At 40.1% G+C, this 21,903-nt stretch overlaps 2 protein-coding genes across 10 annotated transcripts in view; one reads left to right on the top strand and one right to left on the bottom strand.

Annotated features, from left to right (window-relative positions):
• cdh11 (cadherin 11, type 2, OB-cadherin (osteoblast)) overlaps window positions 1-5,047 on the bottom strand; it is a 73,717-nt gene extending 68,670 nt beyond the window's left edge. The window contains exon 1 of the mRNA XM_058059062.1: window positions 4,666-5,047. The gene's annotated coding sequence lies outside the window, so the exon portion shown is untranslated. The remainder of the gene's footprint in view (window positions 1-4,665) is intronic.
• mcm8 (minichromosome maintenance 8 homologous recombination repair factor) overlaps window positions 1-21,903 on the top strand; it is a 409,889-nt gene that overhangs the window by 44,896 nt on the left and 343,090 nt on the right. For 8 of the 9 annotated variants that reach the window (XM_058059051.1, XM_058059053.1, XM_058059049.1 and 5 more), the window contains exon 3: window positions 1,763-1,895. The exons of the other annotated variant lie outside the window; for it this stretch is intronic. The gene's annotated coding sequence lies outside the window, so the exon portion shown is untranslated. The remainder of the gene's footprint in view (window positions 1-1,762; window positions 1,896-21,903) is intronic. 9 annotated transcript variants of the gene reach the window in all.

Genomic DNA, 21,903 nt, shown 5'->3' with positions numbered 1-21,903 from the left:
TCAACTATCTCTTTGTTGCAAAAACAAAAGAGGCTGCTGTAGCCCCGAACGACGCCAAAACATCAGCACACTCAAATGTCATCTCTGCACGCAGCCGTCCTCCTCGGCCACACACAGTCGGTACTCACGTTCACGGCCTAACAGACAGACACTCGAAAATCACAAAACTACACATAACACCACAGACTTCTTAAGGATCTGTTCCTTTTGAAATGCGTGGACTTTGTTTATAAACGAGGGACCGTTGTTAATTAGACCTCGAACTCACCACATCAAAATAAGTATCTTGTAAAAAGGAGCTGTTACCATGGTGACCCCCAGACCACCTACTTTTAGAATGGTCTGGATTAGCTGAGCCAAGGTTCAACCTCATTGCACTTACCGCACTTAAAGTAACACTACGTAATAAATGAACCTTAAAATAACCACGTCAAAGTAATTGGGACACTAACTCGTAATAAGGATAATAGCATCTCTGTTGTTACCATGGTTAATGCAGACCGCTATTTTAAAGCGGTCCATCACCGTGATGGACCAGCCCACATCGGACAAAAAAGGTCAACCATACCGTACTGCACTTAAAGCAATACGATGTCACGATCTGACCTTTTAAAATTATCTTGTTAAAATCACTGTGATGCGAACTTTGCTTGTAAAACGCACAACGGAATCTCTGCCGTTGTCTGTGATAATGGCGGACCAGTTCAGCCTCATTGCACTCCGATAAAAGCCACGCTATGTAGCGCCATACAACGACCTGATCAAAATCACTTTGGTGCAAACTTCAAAAATCCAATTTGTTACGACTTTTTCAGGGCTCTACATTAAAAACAAAAATGACTTGCCCATGGGGAATCCTTAAGGTGAGAACTACTTGCCCGAACTTGCCCCATGTAAAATGAAAACACCGCCATAATGATATCATCTCATTTACAACATACTAGCATACATTCCTTACACATCGTAGTTGTACTAAGCAGTGATATTTATAAGTTGTGCACCACAATGAAACATTATTGAATAGACATATTTGTGTACTAGTAAAGTGTTTTTAATCCAGAAAAAAAATGCTCAATAGTCAAACCATAATTTGTGAAGCAAAGGTGAGAAAAATACACAGAGAATTGGTATTGGTATTGGATCTAATCGGTGGTGTTTCATTGTGACCACTTCAAATTGTCACAGGAATGTGATTCAACTCACCAGTGCCATCATTTGATTTGCTGCCGCTAATAAAATACTCGTTTAGGAGGCACTGTTTCATCACTTTTTGCTGTTTTCCTTCAGAAGTTGTTGAAGAATTAGACCATGTTCGCAGGGACGCCATGATAGATGTTTTCCTAGTCAAACGATCGCTGATTGGTTGATCGCGAACAAGAACGGGTATGGGTAAAACGCGGACTGTTGGACTACGGAACGATTCTGATTGGTCCGTTTCAAGATTTGCAAGGTTTGGTTTGCAAATTACCACCGGAATAACGCAGTCCGTGTTTTACCAACACCCAACAAGAACCGCTTAAAAAAAAAAACAAACTCTTGGCAGTATGGCATGCCAAAGTGCATTCCCGACGGGAATATCACTGATTGGATTTACTTGCCCGAATTTTGTTTTAACTTTCCATCGGTACATCATTATTGTCGAGCCCTGCTTTTATTTTACCATGGCACTGCTCCACCGTGATCCCTTACATGTAGCGTAAACTCTAGCCCAACTTATTTACATATGTACTGTTTTTTTAAAAAATGTAAATGCATTTTGCAGGGAACCCCTGGATGGAATAAGAGAATATTTTCATGCCCACGGTGACTAGCCCACACCTGGACGGATGTCTCCTCAGGAGCAGACAAAGCAGTCAGTGTTGCGTTCCTCCAGAGGCCCACTAAAAGGATTGCAGGTCAGCAGCACTAATTACACACTCCTCACACTCAAATCTGCTCCGCGCTACAGATTACTCTTATAATCCCATCGCATCAACACGGGGGGAAAATTATTATTACATCTTCACGCGTCTGGCAGGGAGGACATGTAATGAAAGATTGAAGTCATTGTAGGCGCGGATGAGAACGAGAGAGACAGGTCAGAGAAAGATAAGTTAAAAAAAAAAACAAAAAACGAATGTATCACAGGGACAAAATGGTAGGAGTGTAACACCCCCCCTTCCCTCCCCCCTGCTTCAGTCTGGGAGGTAACAGAAGCCAGTCTTCTCCAGACAGACTGGACTTGTGTGTTAGATTGAATCTGGTGTCCCTGGGGAGACCAACTACCTCTCCATCTCTGAATCCAGCCCTCTGGGGAGGATGACGGGGAGGAGGGGGGTTTTAAGGTAGTGTGTGGGGGGGTTAAGATGGGAAAGAAAATAAAAAGAGAGACTGTAAAAAAGTGCAGAAGGGCCAGCCGCAGCAAAGCCCAACAGCTCCCTCTGTTGTCACACGAGGAATGACACCTCCTTTTCCATTCATCCGCCTCTTCATCTTCCTCATTTTAACCTCTCGCTGTCCCACGTGTGCGTGCGAGCTTTTCCACTTCCCCTTGTGAGGAGCAGCAGCTGGCGCTTGATGAAATATAAATACAGCGATTACAGCGTAATAAATGAATCCCTTCATCCCTCCTCCTCCTCCTCTTCGTCGTCTCCAACCTCTCAGCGAGCTACAGCACTTTCAAGTCACTCCAGTGGGCGGGGCTTGGAAGAACCACAATAAACGTGTCGGGGAAATCTTTGAAACGGTCTCAGCTGTGTGCGGATTTCGAGAGTTAAAAAGTACAAACTGTCAGTCAAGAAGGCCACAAAAAGGAGAGTGAAGGGATTTATGTTGAAAGTGGTTGGAGGTGGAGTTTAAGGGGGGGGGGTTCGGGGGGGTCTAATTACTGCATTTGGGTGCAAAAGTGACATTAAATGAATACTTGTATGTGACGCAACAAAATCAAAAGGCACCTCAAACAAAGATCCTGACCGAGTCGTCACTCATCCAAGTCAAAATTCCTAAACTTAACATCTCTGTTAGTAGAAGGAACTCGGAAAACAACAAAATTTGGGGCAATTTTCAGCCTTTTTAGCCACTTTTTTGTTTACTTTTTAGTAACTCCTACAAGTGTTTTTTAATTAATTCATTCATTTTCTACCGCTTTTCCTCACAAGGGTCGCGGGGGGTGCTGGGGCCTATCCCAGCTGTCTTCGGGCGAGAGGCGGGGTACACCCTGGACTGGTCGCCAGCCAATCACAGGGCACATATAGACAAACAACCATTCACACTCACATTTTGGAGTCGCCAATTAACCTAGCATGTTTTTGGAATGTGGTCGGAAACTGGAGTACCCGGAGAAAACCCACGCATGCACGTGGAGAGAACATGCAAACTCCACACAGAGATGGCCGAGGGTGGAATTGAACCCTGGTCTCCTATCTGTGAGGTCTGCGTGCTAACCACTAGACCACCGTGCAGCCCAAGTGTTTTTTTTTTTTTTAAAAAGTATTTCAATTGAATGCAAAATTATCCAAACTACAACAACCTAGCATTATTGCTGTGTGCCTTTCACACAGAACCCAATGAATGTGCTTTCACTACCAGATACATAGATGACGTCAGGGCCGGAGTTTTGATGTGGCATAAAAGAAACACTTCACGGAAACCGCGACGATCCTTTTCAACACAACAAGGCCCGATGTTAAACTTGACTCCTGATTTTCCAGCGATCCCCTGACACACAGACTGTGTCCGAGGCAGGAAAATGACTAGGTGGACACTTTGGGGTGTCCGTCATTTAACGGCAGCGTGCAAGGAGCTCTTCTTCTTCTCACTTGACCGACCTTTCGTCTGGCGGCATCACCTCCTCTTTTCTCTTTCCAACTTTAACTCAAATAAATATAGACGCGAGGAGAATTAATTAGCAAACTAAAACCCTTTAAAGTGTCCACAAGAAGAAGAGCAATGTGGTCATAAAGTGATGAAATACGGCCTGCTTTGGACGCAAGGGGAGAAGCCACAATTGCAACTTTGAGAACCATGAAAGGAAAAAAAAAATCTGTGTTGTCGCTGATTAGCAGACAGGGAGCGGGAATACACAATGAAGTGATGTCTGCTCCACACCAAAACACTGCTCTCCAAAATAGAAGCTTTTTGTCTCACTAGAATGTCATCCAGTAATTACACACAGCCCTGCCTTTTTAGATGTAACCACAGGAGTTTAAAATGAAGCATTGTTTGCTGGATAGATTGTACCCTCAGGACAGAAGAGCAGAGCAGAGCAGAGGAGATGAGAAGACCAGCCCCAAATATCTCCTTCTACGCCTTAGTTCGAGCTTCCAGCTGCAAAAACCATCAAGACCACATCCTTTATTCTAATTGCAGTCTCACTAAGATCACCTCTCCATCCAGAGATGCTCCGGTTTAGATCCACAAGTCCAATAAATGGGGGGGTTGTGTTGCAATAAGGGGAAAGAGATTAACACACACACACTCAGAGGAATCCCTCATCTACTCATCCACGTAACAATCACGCTCAATTTGTCCTCTTAATGCATCCAAACATCCTCACAATAATCATTAATGCGCCCGCAAGGATCCAAAGTGGCAACGCGCTCATCCCGCGGAACATTCCACATGATCCCGCTGAGCCTCTGCAGGGACCAAGTAGTGACTAGAACATGTTTGGATACTGCTTCTTACCTCTGTGAGTCCGGGGTCCGTCCACAAAAATCCTCCCAGCAAAAAAATACATACAAAAAAGGGAACAAAACATACCAGGCGACACAACATCCGCAGTCCACAATCACCCCCCTCCCCTTTGAAAAAAATCTACTTTTTATCCACTGGAGAGTCCAATTCAATGGTGAATGGCGGCTTTCTTTCTTTTTTTTGTTTTTGACGGAGGGGGAAGGTTTTTTTTAATGGAAGCTTCCCGAGATGATGGATGAGTCCAAAAGAGGTGATGGAGAATAGAGATGTCACTGGAGCATCCTTCTCTCTCCTCCCGGCTCAGGTTTGGAGATGCTGCCGTCAATGAGTCTGTCCTCCCGCCGAGAGCCTCGGACGCGCTGTGAGGGAGAGACAGCGCTGTGAAGAGGGGGGAGAGAAAAGAGAGAGAGGCTACTGAAAGAGAGAGAGAGGAGAAGGAGGAGGAGGAGCAGATGGGGGTGCACAGTAACCACAGTAGCTCTCTCTTTGTTTAGTCTTCATTCATTCTTTGTAGTCATCTGATAAGATGCAAAAACTACAAAAAAAATACAGATTTATATTGGGAAATAGGTTTTATTTTTATACTTGATATTTTCTGAACTTTTGCTGCAGCATGAAAAAGCCATCAGTAGGGATTCAACAGTTGCTCGTCTGGTCTGATTGGCTGAAAACAAGCAGCCAATCGCACCAAAGCAGCCTGTGGGTAGGTGGAGCCTCTGCAGAAGACCCTTCTACCCCCCCAAGTGTTGATTGGCTGAGGATCAGATGAGCGTTTCAAATATCTCCAAAGGAGATAAACACATGACACTGTTGCTGATGCCTTTCTATCAGAATACTTTTTAGGGTTATTGTTATCATTTTTAAACATTCTTTTTGGTCGTCATCAGAGGAAGTGTAGTTGCGTGTCTTGAAGATATCATTCATATCTTGTCTGAATTTAATTTTTTTTTGTAACAAGCCATCCAGTATTCACGTCGGAGTGGAAAAATATGTTTTATTTGTGGGAGAATGCTTTTTGTATCCGGAAGTGGGACGTTTTTGTCTTCTAAAGTCTATAAATATGTGAAAACGCGTACAATGTAAAGCATACAAGTACATTCATTCATTCCTTTTCTACCGCTTATCCTCATGAGGGTCGCGGGGGATGCTGGAGCCTATCCCAGCTGTCTTCGGGCGAGAGGCGGGGTACACCCTGTACTGGTACAGTAGATTCATGCTATTAGTGGGGGTTACGTTCCTTTCGCTTAACAGCGAATGAGTACTTATAGTAACAGGTCAAAAAATGTCTAGTTTTGGTTAAGGTCAAAAATCTTGCCTCAGTTTGCACACTTTTTCCATGTAATGTAATGTATTTTTTTAAATTTATTTAGCATAAACATTCTTGTTAGTATCCTATTAGTCAGCTAACAGATGGAAACAGGAAGTGGAAGTCAGCTCCATCGCCAGTCTGTGATGTCAGTCGCTGCTGACTGTCTTCATTCATTCATTTTGTACCGCTTATCCTCACAAGGGTCGCAATGGGTGCTGGAGCCTATCCTAGCTATCTCCGGGCGAGAGGCGGGGTACACCCTGGACTGGTCGCCAGCCAATCACAGGGAACATATAGACAAACAACCATTCACACTCACATTCATACCTATGGACAATTTGGAGTCGCTAATTAACCTAGCATGTTTTTGGAATGTGGGAGGAAACCGGAGTACCCAGAGAAAACCCACGCATGCACGGGGAGAACATTACTCACATTGCTCACAATAGTGGTGAGTCGGTCATGAACAAACGGGTCAAAAGAACTAGTTCTTTTTTGTGAACGGAATGAACGAGGTCACCGCTCTTAAAATACCCGTTCAGTTGCAAATGCTTTTTTGTGATTGGCTAGTGAGTCAGTTCACTGTTCCTTTTGCAGGGCGGGTCTATCTGCGTATTATCTTATCGTCGTGCCTCGCTCTGTGGGTGGGTTGTGTTAGCTGACTGAAAGACCGAGATCGAGAGATTGACCGACATTCATTCTTGACCGGTAGTTGAGTCGGAACGAACGTGAACATGAGTGAACGGACTAACTCAACACAGCTGTGGACTGGTAGAGTTCACAGGCGAACGACCAATTGACCAAAATTACCGAAATGAATCTTTTCACTGAATGTACCGGAATGAGCCGGTTCACTCAAATGAACGATTTTGCCCACCATTAGCTCACAAGCCTTTTAGCTGTGATCTCCATGCACAGTATATATTTATTTAAAGTTAGCATTTTTGATATCTATTTAATGTATGTAAAGTTGAAGTGGTTCCAAGCCTAGATAAATACATTAACGTTAATTGTTTGTTTTTTTCAAATTGGTTTAAAAATAAGCCAATAATGATAGTTGTTCAGATGTTAATAATCTCAGATGTTTGCAAGTAATCGATTTGCTAGCAAATCATGTAAAAAAAAAAAAAAAAAGAGTGCTGAAGTAAATCATAAATCTTGTCCTGAACTTTAAGAACATTGCAAATGTGTGTGTGGGTAACGACCTGCCACCTTATTTCTCCATTCCTCGATGGAGATCCAACATCATTAAGCCAACAGGAACTCTGTTAAAAGTCTTCCTCGCTTGTTTGCCAAAATGTCACAACGTAATTTATTTCTAAGACTTGCCATCACGCTAAACTCAAAGGCTGCCTCTTGTTTTCTTATTTCTGCTTAGCTTTCTGTTGTTGTGTAAGGTTATAATAATGCGGATGATGAGGAGCAATACACATCTTTATTCTCATTATGACATCCGGCCGCCCTTTTATTACTTTGGATACCAAATGACATAATTAGATTAAAATAAAGGCCATGTTGTCAAATATCATTAGGCGAGTGCTTAAACAACATGGCGGCCATTTTTGCATTATGTGTTTTTCCTTTTCAAGCGTGTCAGATGCTGGCGGATGCTTTACTTGAGTTTTTTTTTTTGAGTTTTTTTTTTTTTTGCCACATGACTAATCTAGCACTATATTTATCCATGTTTGTCCAGAAATGACACCAACGTAAAACCCTAGTAAGTACATTAAGACCTGAGGATTTGTTAATACATCATAGCATGTACCCCCTAGTGGCATATAGTTGTAACCTACTGGAGGTCCTTGTAGTATGGCGTTTCTGGGTTACATACGCATTCTTAATTTATTAATATGTCTCCCAACTATGAGCAGAAATGTTAAATTTGATGTTTTAAAATGCATATCGACTCTAGCTGAATGCCTGGTCCAAGCTGCTCAACCACCGCTACCATCAACAGCGATAATGATGGCAATCTACCTAACGCATACTAATGACCTTAGCGTTATTATGACTTTATGACCAAAACAAAGCAAGCCAAGGTGAACTTTCTCGCTTGTCTCATCAACTTTCCACCACTTCAAACTGCAAGGTCAAGTGAAAATGAACACAAACATCACAAAGTTTACAAAAAAACAGTTATGAGCATTTATGTCTTAGAAGTGGTGTGATGAATCTTAGTAGGAGTCGACGTGTTTGTGATTTAGTTACAGCGGGAATGTGAAATATGTGCAGCGGCTGCAAGAAGTGTAACCTTGCAAATGTTTGCAGAGAGGAGTCACTCAATGCAGTCACATGAGAGGACACATGAGCTAAAGTCAATGAATAGAACATAGAAGACGCTCGGGAGATGTCCCATCATTTGTCCTCCTCCATTGTATGAGAATACTCATTCTATTGTACATATGTCATAGTTGACTCCATGTTGCAATGGCAAGTAATATCACGAAGAGGGTGAAGAGTCTTGAACCAGTCATGATGTGCTATATATCACAATATTGACACTTACTATGGTACACATAATGCCATTGTATGGTCATATCACCTCGTACTTCAGTACGAGGTACATTATTAAAAAAAAAATAATAATAAACTGTATTATGGAAAGCAGGAAGTGAACAAATGTAACAGTTACTGATTTGTAAAAGTACCAGATGGAGGGGTAGGATTTAATAAGCTTTGCTTCTTCCTACTCCCTTTGGACATGTGATGCATTCAATTGCAATCTGATGCATGTTCAAATTAAATAAAACCATTACCATTACCATTTCTTTATGAATTATGAATATACAAGATAACAATTTTTTGGTCTCACTTCCTTTTCTCACATTTTGAAACTCTACTTAGAACATCCTGAAAGGGGAACTGCGCTTTTTTGGGGGAATTGTACCCATGAGTCACACTCAAAACACATTTATTTTTTCCATTTCCTGTGCATTTCTGCCACCTTATTTGTTATTGTAGCGGCTAACACAAAGTACTACCTCACTATAAGCTATATGTGTATTATTGTGTGGTCTAGATTGATCCGCCTAGAACACGGCAACATTATTCTCTGCCTACTACTATGTTATTTCCGATTAATGGGTTCTGTGAAATAGGTGTATCACGGAAAGACGTTACGGTAATGTTTAAAATCATATTTTTAAGTACTGCATGTTATCATCAATGTACTTGTTCTGGCATGATCACAACACACATATAAAACAATACATTGTTGTTAGAGATTTATTTAGAGGGCTTCGTAGATTATATAGGTATGTCCCAATGATGTACATTGTTAGCTAGCTCATATGAACTTGTTTTCTGGCCTTATAATACAGAGAAAAGGGAAATAAATGTGTTCATGTTTCACATAAGAATTGTAAATAATGGTTAGATTTGCAAAAAAAAACTGAAGTTCCCCTTAAAGATCAAACAATACAAAATATAAATTCTGGAAATTATTCAGTTGAGCTGAAAATTTCGTTTTCTAGTTAATCAGTCCAAGAGCAACACATAATAGTAGTAGTAAGTTGTTTTTCTGAACGTTTTGAGTTTCCATTCCATGTTTTGCTTGTTGTAAATCCTCCAAAGTCGTTCCTGTTTAAAGAGTTTGTCCTTTTTGGTTCTTTTTCATAAACAGTGCAGATGGAGTCAATCTTCTTTGCGCCGCTCGCTCGCGTTCAGCAACAATTTTCTGCTCCAACCTCTCTGGCTCTGTGATGTGGAATTTGACTAATGGCTTTTAAACAAAAACACACATGCATACTATCTGTTTTGGCGGCCGTGTGTTGCTGGTGTGTGCTGGAGGCCGCCCCGGTGATTACATGGGGATTACGAAGTGGCCTTTTTAAGGGCCAGCTTGTTTGTTTTAGCTTGAGCCTGGAGGATACCAGGGGTTTTCAGGGGATCAAACTAGTGGCCTATATGTTTTAATTTACTCCTCCTCTATTCCCTGCTTTTGTTCACCTTCTTTTTTTTAACGTATAGACTGTCTCTTCTTCCCGGGCTCTTTCTCCTCCCTGCTGTGTTCACTTAATGGAGGGCAGCAGTGACCAATCAGCAGGCTGGGATTATCACAAAGTCTGCAGTAATTGAATTTGAGCTGTCGGCACGGTAACTGAGCAGGGGGATATTTGGGTCGGGGTGTCTTAAATGGATGGTGGGCGCAGTCTTCATACGTGTTCAGTAGGCTGTGCGAGTATTCGGCCATCTTGCCGTGCTGTGACCCCACAAATAGCCTCCATAATGCTTAATGTAACAAAGCTGTCTCCCAGATATGAAAGTTTATGATTCATAACGTCAAGATGCAGCTGTGAAAGTGATTACCAGTCGGACACGTCAACACAACTGTGGAACTGACCACATTCTTATGTGCGGTACATCGGTCTGTCATATCCACATTGTGTTCTGACTTAGTGCGAACCGCAGAAACCGCATCCAATCTCCTTTGATCTGGTGTGGAAATCTTCAATGGGGACACTATGGCCTCTCAAATCGGATGTCAGAGCAGAGTTTTAGCAACTATGGCTAATGTCGGCCGTTCATTAAAGACAATATGCAACAATATAGTCATACTTTGATTGTTTTAATACAATGAGTGAATGGAGTGAGGTTCCCCAAACTGGTGAAGTTAGCGTCCTCATAACTTGTCACTAAAACGCTTTCACATGTCTCCGCGTCAGTCGGTAAGGGGAATGTTATTGTATTCGGTTGCACCCAACTTGTTTGAATGTGTACTTGCGTAGCTCTGAGCCTCAGGCTAGGCTGTCTTTTTGTTCAACTTTTCTTTTGTTCAAGCAATTGAGCTGATATTTAATTGTTGTTGTTATGATTTCTTTCATATTGTTTGCCATCAAAATGGTAATTATAATAAGTCGACGTGGACGAAAGAGACTAAACACACACAATATAGTCATACTTTGCTTGTTTTAATACAATGAGTGAATGGAGTGAGGTTCCCCAAACTGGTGAAGTTAGCGTTCTCATAACTTGTCACTAAAACGCTTTCACATGTCTCCACGTCAGTCGGTCAGGGGAATTTTATTGTATTCGGTTGCACCCGAGTTGTTTGAATGTGAACTTGTGTAGCTCTGAGCCTCAGGCTAGGCTGTTTTTGTTCAACTTGTTTTCTTTTGTTTAAGCAATTGAGCTGATATTTAATTGTTCAGAGAATTATTGCAGTGATATTATTTCTTTCATATTGTTTGCCATCAAAATGGTAATTTACCAACAAGTAATTGTGTTTCCCCCAAGCACTGATCAAGAAAATTAGCTCATGTGTTTTCTTCATTGCTAATATTGAATTATTCTGACAGTGGGTGCAGCTATTGCCATAAAATGGTAAGTCAATACTTGGTGCCATTTATCAATAGTAGGCAAGGTCAAGCATTGGAACAGAGGAAAGTTTGCGGCTTGTTATTTTATCTATACACGACTCAACACTAATTCATATTTAAGGATTCAAATGCAGCTATATTTCTGTGCGTATGTGATTTGTAGTATGTTTGATATTTTATTAAATCAGCTTAAACGTTCAGCAAACACCAAATCTCACACACTTTCCTTCAGGCTCGCTGTAAGCGTCCTCTCATCGGGTTTGTCTGCGCTAATCGTAGTCATAAAGCGTAGAGATGAAAAGGTCGAAGCAAAGTTGAAACGGCAACAAACAAGGTAGTAAATAGAAATGTGGGGAGGGGGAGAGAGAAAAAAAAAAGCAAGCGGGGATGTAAATAAAGCCGTCTGGTGGGAGGGCGGGCAAAACGGTGTCGCAATGAGATCAAGAGAAGGAGCGAGGCAAATGGGCAAAGACGGAGAAAATAAAGCGAGATGGAGAGAAGGGAACACAGAGCGGCCTTGTGTGCGAGTTAGCGGCGAGGAGCGGAGCTGCATAGCAATCACTTTAATCAGACGCACAACGCTGAACATTAGCTGGACTCATTTCATCAGAGCCCGAACTGTGTGCATTAGCCTGGTCTTTATGCAAGGCAGTCTGCAAAACAAAGAGGCTGGGAATGCAAGCATGCACTGAAAGGAGCCTCTCAGACACACACAAAAAAAAACAAAGCAGAAAGAGCAAGGTGACGTTTGCAGGCAGTGCTCTTGATTTGTGAGGACACTTCAGACTGGCTTTGGGATTTGTAACATAAGTACAGAACTCAATGTTGACCGCAGACCTTCTCCAAAGCATAAAAAATATGTTTATTATGTTGGCTATCCACCTACTTCCTGTTTCAAGGTGGCTCATGTAAGATGGATGGAGTAATTTTGATACTGGGGACAATGAGGGACACTTCTATTCACACCAAGGAGACTCAAATTCAGAAACGATATCAATGATAACATCCATCCATCCAGACACCTTTTTTCCAGATAAACATCACATTTTTAAAACCTAATTGAACTAGTGAACAGCAGATTCTGTTTATTCACAATTCAATATATTCACATATGGTCATTTAAATAGAACATGGTCTGATGGCACTATCTACAGGGACGATGAATCCAACAGAGGTCACTCAAGATTTTACTGTATGTCTGTCATTGTTTCTGGGAGTATCACAAATAGGCATTGTTAGGACTTTTTATGGATATTGGCTTTGTAGCCGAAAACCGATATGACGATATTGTCCAGCTTTCAATTTACGATACAGATACCAATAAAGATGCCGATATCGATACGAGTAACAGGACATATCTCCTGTGGTGGAATGAACACATGTGTTCGATCCATTCATTCATTCATTTTCTACAGCTTATCTTCACGAGGTGCTGTAGCCTATCCCAGCTGTCTTTCGGGCGAGAGGCCGGGGTACACACTGGACTGGTCGCCAGCCAATCACAGGGCACATATAGACAAACAACCATTCACACTCACATTCATACCTATGGACAATTTGGAGTCGCCAATTAACCTAGCATGTTTTTGGAATGTGGGAGGAAACCGGAGTACCCGGAGAAAACTCCACACACAGATGGCAGAGGGTGGAATCGGTCTCCTAGCTGTGTGGCCTGCGTGCTAACCCCTTGGCAGACGTGTTGTATCCAGCATATTTTAAAATATCGGTTGTCATTATTGGAAAAAAAATCATAATAAAAAAAAAATCTGACATCTATATCAACATTCTATTTTTATCCTGATATCGGGCTGGTAATTATCAGTATCGATAATTATTGCGCGTCCCTAGTATAAACTTTGCAGTTACTGTTCTGAAAACATCATATATACTCTTCTACTAATCATAATAAATATCACGTTCAGTGTGATTGAACTGATGTGATGTATTGAGCATATACATTAAAAAAATGGGATGTTGCTTGTGGTCATCCATGACTGAACATTTACAATTATCATGACCTCTCCTTGCTGATAGCCTGGGGACAAATCACATGTGAGGTGTCCATTTGGACTCAAGAAAATATTATTTCTTGTCTGATGAAATGGCACAATTAGTGTATTTTCTGATGAGTTATAATTATAAATACTCCATGCAAAAATGGTCATAAAAGCAAGCGATTAACTTATTAAATCCCAGACGTTTTTGACGATTTTGACAAATTTTTTGAAGGCACACAGAATATTGTGTCCTTGGACTATACTATAGATACCGGGAAAAAAATGAAACTCATCTTTCATCAGAAAAAAAAATGTTTCTAACTTATTCCATTCTTTAGTAATCAGCAATAGAACATAGGTAAGTTTCAGCAAAACTTTGACACAAATCTAGGTATATGTATACATGCCACAAAAAAAATGTTGTTTTACATGAAAATAACCATTTTTTATATCAATATAACACCATGAACTACTTACAGTTTTGACATTTGCGTAATTACATGCGTAATAACTTCTCTTCAATGCGTAAACTCCTTCGCACAACATGGAGAAATGCCTTTTCACTTCCTGGTTGTTGCGGAATATGGATTTCAAATGGAAAGATGCGACTTTAATGTGCTCTCTTCTATTGTGGAGTTGCATCATCACCTCCTTGATCCTCTCACGCAAAAAAATAAATAAGTAAAATGTGTATAAATTGATATTTGGGAACGAATGAAAGGTGGAAACAAATCTTTATATTAGAAAAACTATTCCTTAGCGTGCACACACACACACACACACACACACTAATTCCATAGTTCTCTTTGCGGCCGTCTGGCCATCACACTCAGACACAACATGCCCTTTCCCGCCTTCTGCCTTCATTCATTCCAATTAGGTCGTATTGACGCTAGGTAGCATTGAGTGGTGTTTTTTGTTTTGTTTGTTTGTTTTGTTCTCCTCATCCAGCAGCACACTTTTCTTCATAGTAAAAGTGTTTTCACGCTGTCGCTGTTGAGCTTGAGAAATGGTGTGCCGAGACCAATTAAGTATTGGCAGTCAATGGTGCGCCGCCGCGTTTCTTTACAGGCTGCTGTTCAGTTTACTCGCCTCACTTTCTCCTCAATTGTTCCATTACTTGAACAAAGCTTCTCTGCAGGAGAGAGCGCTTTTTATTTTTATTTTTATTTTTTTTTTATAACTCTCGCCTGCAGGTGTACAAATGATTCGAAGCCAAACGCCTGACTTGTGCTGAGGGTGCCAAGCCCTGCTGACGCTCCTCGGCTCTGTGATACTTTGAAGCAGTCAAAGGATGTTTTTATCCCTTTTCATTCTTCATTTTGCATACACCTTGTGTGGGCTATTTAAGGTGAACAATGACGGTCAACATAAACAGGTTTAGTCTTTTAGGTGTCTAGTGTTTAATGGTAATGTTACTCTTTAGATTTGGGAATAGCGCTGTTGTCTTTTCACATAATATGCATTTGCTTCCTGTAGCATCGCCTCGTGCTGGCAAGTCACATGTAGACTCATGTAATTATGCTAAGAACTTATACGTGCTGTATATTTGAAGTCTCAGCTTGTGGATATAGTAAACAAAGTTTTTAATACAATATACAATATCGCAATATAATAATATAATATTATATATATAAATAAAGATTATATATATAATATAAAAACACTAAAAATAAATAACGAAATGCACTCAAGTTTGTATGAATATTATAATTTTTTTAGATTTGTATTATGTGTGTGTGTGTGTGTGTGTATGTGTGTATGTGTGTATATATAATAAAAATTTACAAATGTAAAAAAAAAATTCTAATATTCATACAAACTTGACTGCAAAAAATAAGCAATGAAATGCAGTCAAGTTTGTATGAATATTATATTTTATATATATAAAATGCAAATATAAAAATATACAAATATAAAATATTATATAAATATACAATATTCATACAAACTTGACTGCATTTCCTTGTTTATTTTTACTTGACTGCAAAAAATGTATTTTTACTTGACTGCAAAAAATAAACAATGAAATGCAGTCAAGTTTGTATAATATTAGAATTTTTTATATTTGTATATTTTAATATTTGTATATATATATATATATATATATATATATATATATATATATATATATATATATATATATATATATATATATATATATATATATATATATATATATATATATATATATATATATATATAATATTCATACAAACTTGACTCATTTCATTGTTTATTTTTACTGTTCCAAATATTTAACTGTTCTTTTAAAATATTTTTAAATATTTTTTTTCATCAATGTAATTTTCAAAAAAAATCGATGTGTATTATAACTTATATAAAAACAGACAAAATTAGGGTTACATTATCTGCTTCATCTTAATCTATCACGTTTTAGATATCCATCCATCCATCCATTTTCTATACAGCTTATCTTCACTGGCATCGCGGCTATGCTGGAGCCTATCCCAGCTGTCTTTGTGCGAGAGGCGGGGTACACCCTGGATCGGTTGTCTCATAATATTCTGACATAAAAATAAAATGCATTCATATTTAAATTATATGCGACTAAAATGACGTTTTTCTTTATGATGTATTATTACAGTGGTATTCTTATAAAATACAATTACTTTTTCTTGTTATATTACAACTTAATCTCTGTAATATTTTGATGTTACTTTTGTAAAATTATTACATATTTGTAAATTTTTGCTGTTTTTTTTTTTAGTTCGAAAATAATTTTATCATAGTGGGCACCCTTGGGTTATAGGTTCATTTTCACAATCTGTTGGTTCGATAATTATGTGACGAATTAAGTTTTCAAATGGAAATACTTTATTGTCGTGCATTTCAAAGTGCCTGTCGGCGTGTATTTACTGCTTTTTAGGACTCCAGTCATCTGTGCAAGTTAGTATTTATAACAGCCGCCATGACAACCGACTCAAGGACAAAGAGATGCGGGCTGTGATCTGGAGGCTTCAATTAGCTCACAGGCCCCGTCGGTGAATGTGAGGCTGAGTCGTCAGCTGTCGCATCCCCGCGGGTCTCAGCGGGATCACTAGGAGGTGTATTTTGGTTTCCCCGGTCGGGGGGGGGCTTCACCTGCGGGGGGTGTAGGGTAAACTGTTTTGTTTATGTTAAGATTTCTAATCCCTTTGAAAACAAGCACAGGTAATTAAAGATGTAATCACATATTGCTGGCAAACATTTACACTGCTGTTGTTTCTGTAGCAACCATAACACGTGTGGCGTATTAAACATGTTAACAAGCGTGATGTGTTAAAGGGGTCTTACCCTGCTCATTTCTGAGGCTTATAAAATTATATTGGATCCCAGTGGGGGACTATAGGAAGTTTCTTTTCTAAAATACTCCCTATACTCTACATCAGGGGTCTCAAACACGCGGCCCGCGGGCCAAATGTGGCCCGCAGGACACTAGTTTGAGGCCCCCGCCTTGATATGAAAGTTTAATGTTAGTGTGGCCCGCGCAAGTTTGATATGGATGCTGTATGGTATCATGTACCCAGAAAAAATGATTACGTTTGATTAATGTTCATGTTAAAGGTTAAATAACTGTTAATAGTTATACTCCCTATCCGTGTGGAAGTGGTAAGGTTTTGGCTATTTAAGTTTAAAGGAAATAATTTGAAGGCTACCGTTTTGGTTGCTAGCTCTCTAGTTTGTGAGTTAGCATGTGTCTCAAGACCCTGCAGTTGCGCAATATGTTGTAAATAAAAAAAGTATAAATGTGACTATAGTCGTGTTTTGTCATGTCTACAGGGCTCTAATAATGCTTTGTTCATTTTAATCTGAAAAAAATAATTTGTCTACCCACCAACTATATGTGGTTTCTTAAGTTTTTATTATTTGCCATTTTATTATTATTATATTTATTTATTACTGATTGATTGATTTTCTTTATTCTTGATTTGTTTATTTATTTTTCATCTTATTTTGTGCAGAAAATTAAAACTAAGATATTTGAGAATAGTGGAATGTTTTATCAGAGTTTTTATTGTAGAAAATCGGAACCAAAGCACTGAAAAAGTTTGTATATTTTTCTGTTTTTAACAAATGTTTTTTTTTTTTTTTTTTTTTTTTTTTTGGAAAACCTGATGTGGCCCCCAGGTAAATTGAGTTTGAGACCCCTGCTCTACATGATAAATATGCATTCTTCTCTTGGCCACTTGGGTGCTACTCTGTTGCGAATGGCCAGGCATCGAGGTTTGACTCCACCCCCCCATCACCTAGTTTTCTGAGAAGTTAGATACACAATTCATATATTCCGAGAAAAATCAGCCACATGGTTGCAGAGGTTGCCAGTTCAACTAAACTCACTGTTTTGCTTCCTTTTTTGTAGCCTAAAAAGATGCAAATGTAGGATGAGGCCCCTTTAAAAGATGTTGGGAACAACACAAACAACACATGTGAAGTATTAAACCTGCTGACAACACACACACACACACACACACACACACTATATATTCCACATGTAAATGTCCCTTCATCGTCAGCTAGGTGTCACATACCGATGCTTAATCTGTTTTCTTTAGCCAGGCCCCTACCGGGCACAGCCTAAACAAGACCACACGCTCTTTATTTACTTAGCATCCCTCTTCTCAGCGGGACGTGTCTGCTTGTCCATCTCCTGTCGTTATCTTATCCCTGACTGCTGACTGAGTGCATGTCTGAAGGGGAGACGGCGATAAGAGACGTGAGGCGTGAGGAGAAACAGACTCTTGCTAGTCCTCACACCTCTTTGCTCCTCAATCTGGCCTTCAGCGGTTTAACATTTCGCTTGGTATTTTTGGTCTTGCTCCGTAGGGTCGGATATGCGGAAGCTCTGTCCACTAGAACAGACGTTGCATTTGTCTGTTTTGACACGACTACAAGGGAGCACATGGTTTTATTTTTGTTTTTTTAGACATGCTAAGAGGTTTTAATAGTCTTTTTCGTCTAATGTAAATGGTTAAACTGGTTTTCATGGTAGAATCTCCACCATGTTCATACTACAGGGGTGTTCAGACCGTAAGAGCAAATCACCCTTGGGCCATACTGCCATACTTCATACATCTAATGCTACGTTCACACCGCCGCCGAATGTCGCGCTTTGAATCGGCGACGAATTCGGCGTCATTTTTCAAAAAATCTCACGATCTCCTCAGATATGTTTATGCTCTGATAAGCTCTGATACGCAATGGAAAATTTCGAGATCCCGACTGCATCCCGCCTCTGATCCAGAGCATATATAAAGATGCAGCAGATCCATTGATCCTTTGAACCAAGCTCTGTTAAGCTTTCCTACACTTTGAGCAAAACTTTGATAAGCTTTGTGACGCAGTTTAAAAATTTTTGGCGCTCTTGCCGAATGTCCCGAATTGCTCAAACCTTTCTTACGCTGTATTATGGTCTTTACGCTTTCATTAAGCTTTGTTACGCTTTGCCGCCGCTTTGCTCGCCGATTTAATTCGCCATCGATTCGGCGTCGGTGTGAACGTAGCATAAAGCAGTGATTTTCAACAAGTGTGCCGCGGCACACAAGTGTGCCGTGAGAAATCGTCAGGTGTGCCGTGAGGAATTATTCAATATTACTTTTTTAATTAACATGTATTAATACATTTCTGCAAATATTATGTCATTGTTGCGTGTCATTGGTGTAAAGACTGGCAGAGCAATGTAATATTCGTCCGTGTGGCAACACGTAGCTGATTGCCTCGTTCCTCTAATAGACTTAGTGATGCACGTGAGAGGTAGTGGTGACATTTTGTAACATTGTTAGTTAAATTGGTATGCAGATCAAAAGGATCTGCTGTGGCGAGTCCGTAATCAGGAAAAAGCTGAAAGAAGCAAATAACGTTGGTTATTGGTGTGCCGCAATTTTTTTTCCAATGTAACAAACGTACCATGGCTCAAAAAAGGTTGAAAAACACTGATCGAAAGTATTGTGCATGTAGTTTCTGTCCTTTTACCTTCCAATTGTCACAGGGCATCAACGACTGTCGTAGCTCTGATCCCCGGTGTGCAGAGACGACCCTGGAAGTGAAGTGAAAAGTTTTAATGAACAAAAGGAGCATGACTTACATGAATACAAGCACGTAGCAAAAAAAAAAAAACATTAACAAAAAGCGTCGAGGGAGGGGAAAAAGTATAACAGCAAAAGCTGGTGCAAAGCCACACACAATACAAAGTACAAAATAACAATGGAAGCCAACAATATAAAGAAGATAGCAAAACAAGGAGCAAAACCGTGGTCGTGGAGTGGCGCAGAAAGGAAGTTGTCAAGGAATGAATCAGCGATGTCTTAGTGATGATGCTGGATTTAAGAACCAGTCTGATTGCCAATTGCAGACAGCCGCGTTCCCCAGCAACAAGGAGGATGTGTTGTTATCAAACCAACGTTAGCATCCTAAAGTAAAGGAGCCTAATGTAATGTGCAGTTCTCCACTAAAACGCTTTGGAGACACATTTTCCCGAAAGTAAGCGACTACAACTCTTTTGTCTTTAATTAGCCAGCGTCAGTAAGCGATGGCGACTGGCGACATCCACATAAAACTAACGTGCTGTAACGAACTGTTGATGTTGTAACGTTCTAAATTCTGGGGTTTGTGAATGCACCTCTTGGTGAAATGGTATTTATGTTGTCTGTGGCGAGGAAGAGACGTGTGTGCCAGTTTGCGTTCAGAAAAGAATGTCGAATGCTACAGAACTACAGTAATATTTTGTTTATGGTGGTTAGTGACCAGTGTAGATGTCTATGTATCTACACAGGAGCTGCTGTTGGCCACAACTCTCGCCAGTCACACTCTCAGCTAAACACAGTCAACTCTAGAGAGCTTGATTAAATATTCATATTTTTGACTAACAATAGGTCATGATACATTAATTTATTTTGGAAAAACCATGAATCCGTGAAGCTGCAAAATTCCGACTGTCTATATGTTATTTACAAAGTTTTTGCTCAGGTACTTCTCTTTTCTGACTTTTTTACGCTGACCAGATAGTGGGAAACCGATCGAATCCCTTTGGTCCGCGTATTTTGAGAGGTGCATATTCAACAGTGTCAGAGAGGGTGGAGCCAGTCGGCATCGCTAATGCCAAGGAGCATCATTAAGCCTTGATGGTGGACTGATGTTCAAGGTTGAGCCCAAGGATGGGGCAGTGGTTATTGTTAAAGGTTGTGTTTGCCATTGTGTGCTGCAATTTTTTTTAAAATTACATTTAAATTACAATTCATACCTGTCGAGGTGGCGCAAGACAATTATCGACATTGTCATTAGCATTGTTTTATGTGCTTTTGCAGGATTACACACATACTCTTTAACTGACTTTGTCGTCATGTTGCGGGGGGGCGTGAAGGCATAGAACAACATGTTAAATTATACGATCAGGTCCAAGATTTTTGACATTTTGTTTAATATTGCAGTGACTAATACATTGAATTGATATCAGGAATCTGAGCTCTCTTCAAGGTCATAGGGTCAGTAGCTATAGTCCACATAGAGAAGAACCCTGATGAACTTTTCCAGGCATTTGAAGCCAGGAAAGGAAGCCTCAGGCATTACACCTCAGACATGCTGGAGGAGTACGATTGCTGTGTCTCAATTAGCATTCTTCCGTACTTAACACTTTGTTTTTTTTGAGCGTGTAAACACTGAGAAGTATACTAAAAATGCAATACACCGTCAGTACCTGCGGATGTTGCACTCAAAATGGTGAGTGTTGGATCAGTCGACATCTTGGTTATAGACTACCACACCTGTCAGAAGAAGACGTGGGTAAATATCATGATTATTTTCCCGGTAAGAGGATTTGGAACAGCACTACGTTGTCAACATTCGCACATTGAAACACTTAGTGCAGAGTATACACAGTGTACTTACTTTCAGCCATGTTCTTTGGTGATACAGTAAGTGGGGAATCATATTTAAACAAACATGTTTTTTTTAGCCTCGTCATACCGTAATGTCGCTACAGCTGAGCGAGACGGCTTTACGCATCAACTTAAAAGCATTATTTTATTTAGAGGAATGCTATTTTAGACTGCTGATGTAAGTTATTCTCTGCGCGTTTTCCTACTCCTGCATGCGGCACATCACTAATCAAGCTTGTGCAGAAGATTGCGAGATTAAAATTTAATGCAAATACAACAACAACAAAGGAAGGTCAAGAGTGAGAGCGGGGGAAGAACAGGCGGAAACTTTTTCGTCGCTAACAGGAATCAACAATAGCAACTTAAGGAGGGGGGGAAAAGTACTTTGATTAAAGGGAGGCAGATAGAATGTAGTATATTCAATTAGTGCTGAATGAGTAAAATATGCTGACTTATTCATGCTCTCCAGCACACAGTGAGGCTTTATTATATCAACTCTCCCTTGTTCCTATGCGGCCGCTTCTATTGGTCGCTGATTAACTGACAATTTCAAGTCAAATAAGCTCGGCTAACCTCGGCGTCAATTAATCAGATCCCACCAGTGGGATCACGGTTATCAATTTCCATACTACCACTTATCCAGGTTTTGCTTTTAATAATGATAAGGATAATAATAATAATAATAACGCATTGGTTGCTCTTGTGTTGCTTTCGAGGGTGTTGCGCGTTCC

Source organism: Doryrhamphus excisus, chromosome 20 (assembly GCF_030265055.1).
Source record: "Doryrhamphus excisus isolate RoL2022-K1 chromosome 20, RoL_Dexc_1.0, whole genome shotgun sequence".
In the NCBI taxonomy this organism is placed as follows: domain Eukaryota; kingdom Metazoa; phylum Chordata; class Actinopteri; order Syngnathiformes; family Syngnathidae; genus Doryrhamphus; species Doryrhamphus excisus.
This window is presented reverse-complemented; position numbering and strand designations above follow the sequence as displayed.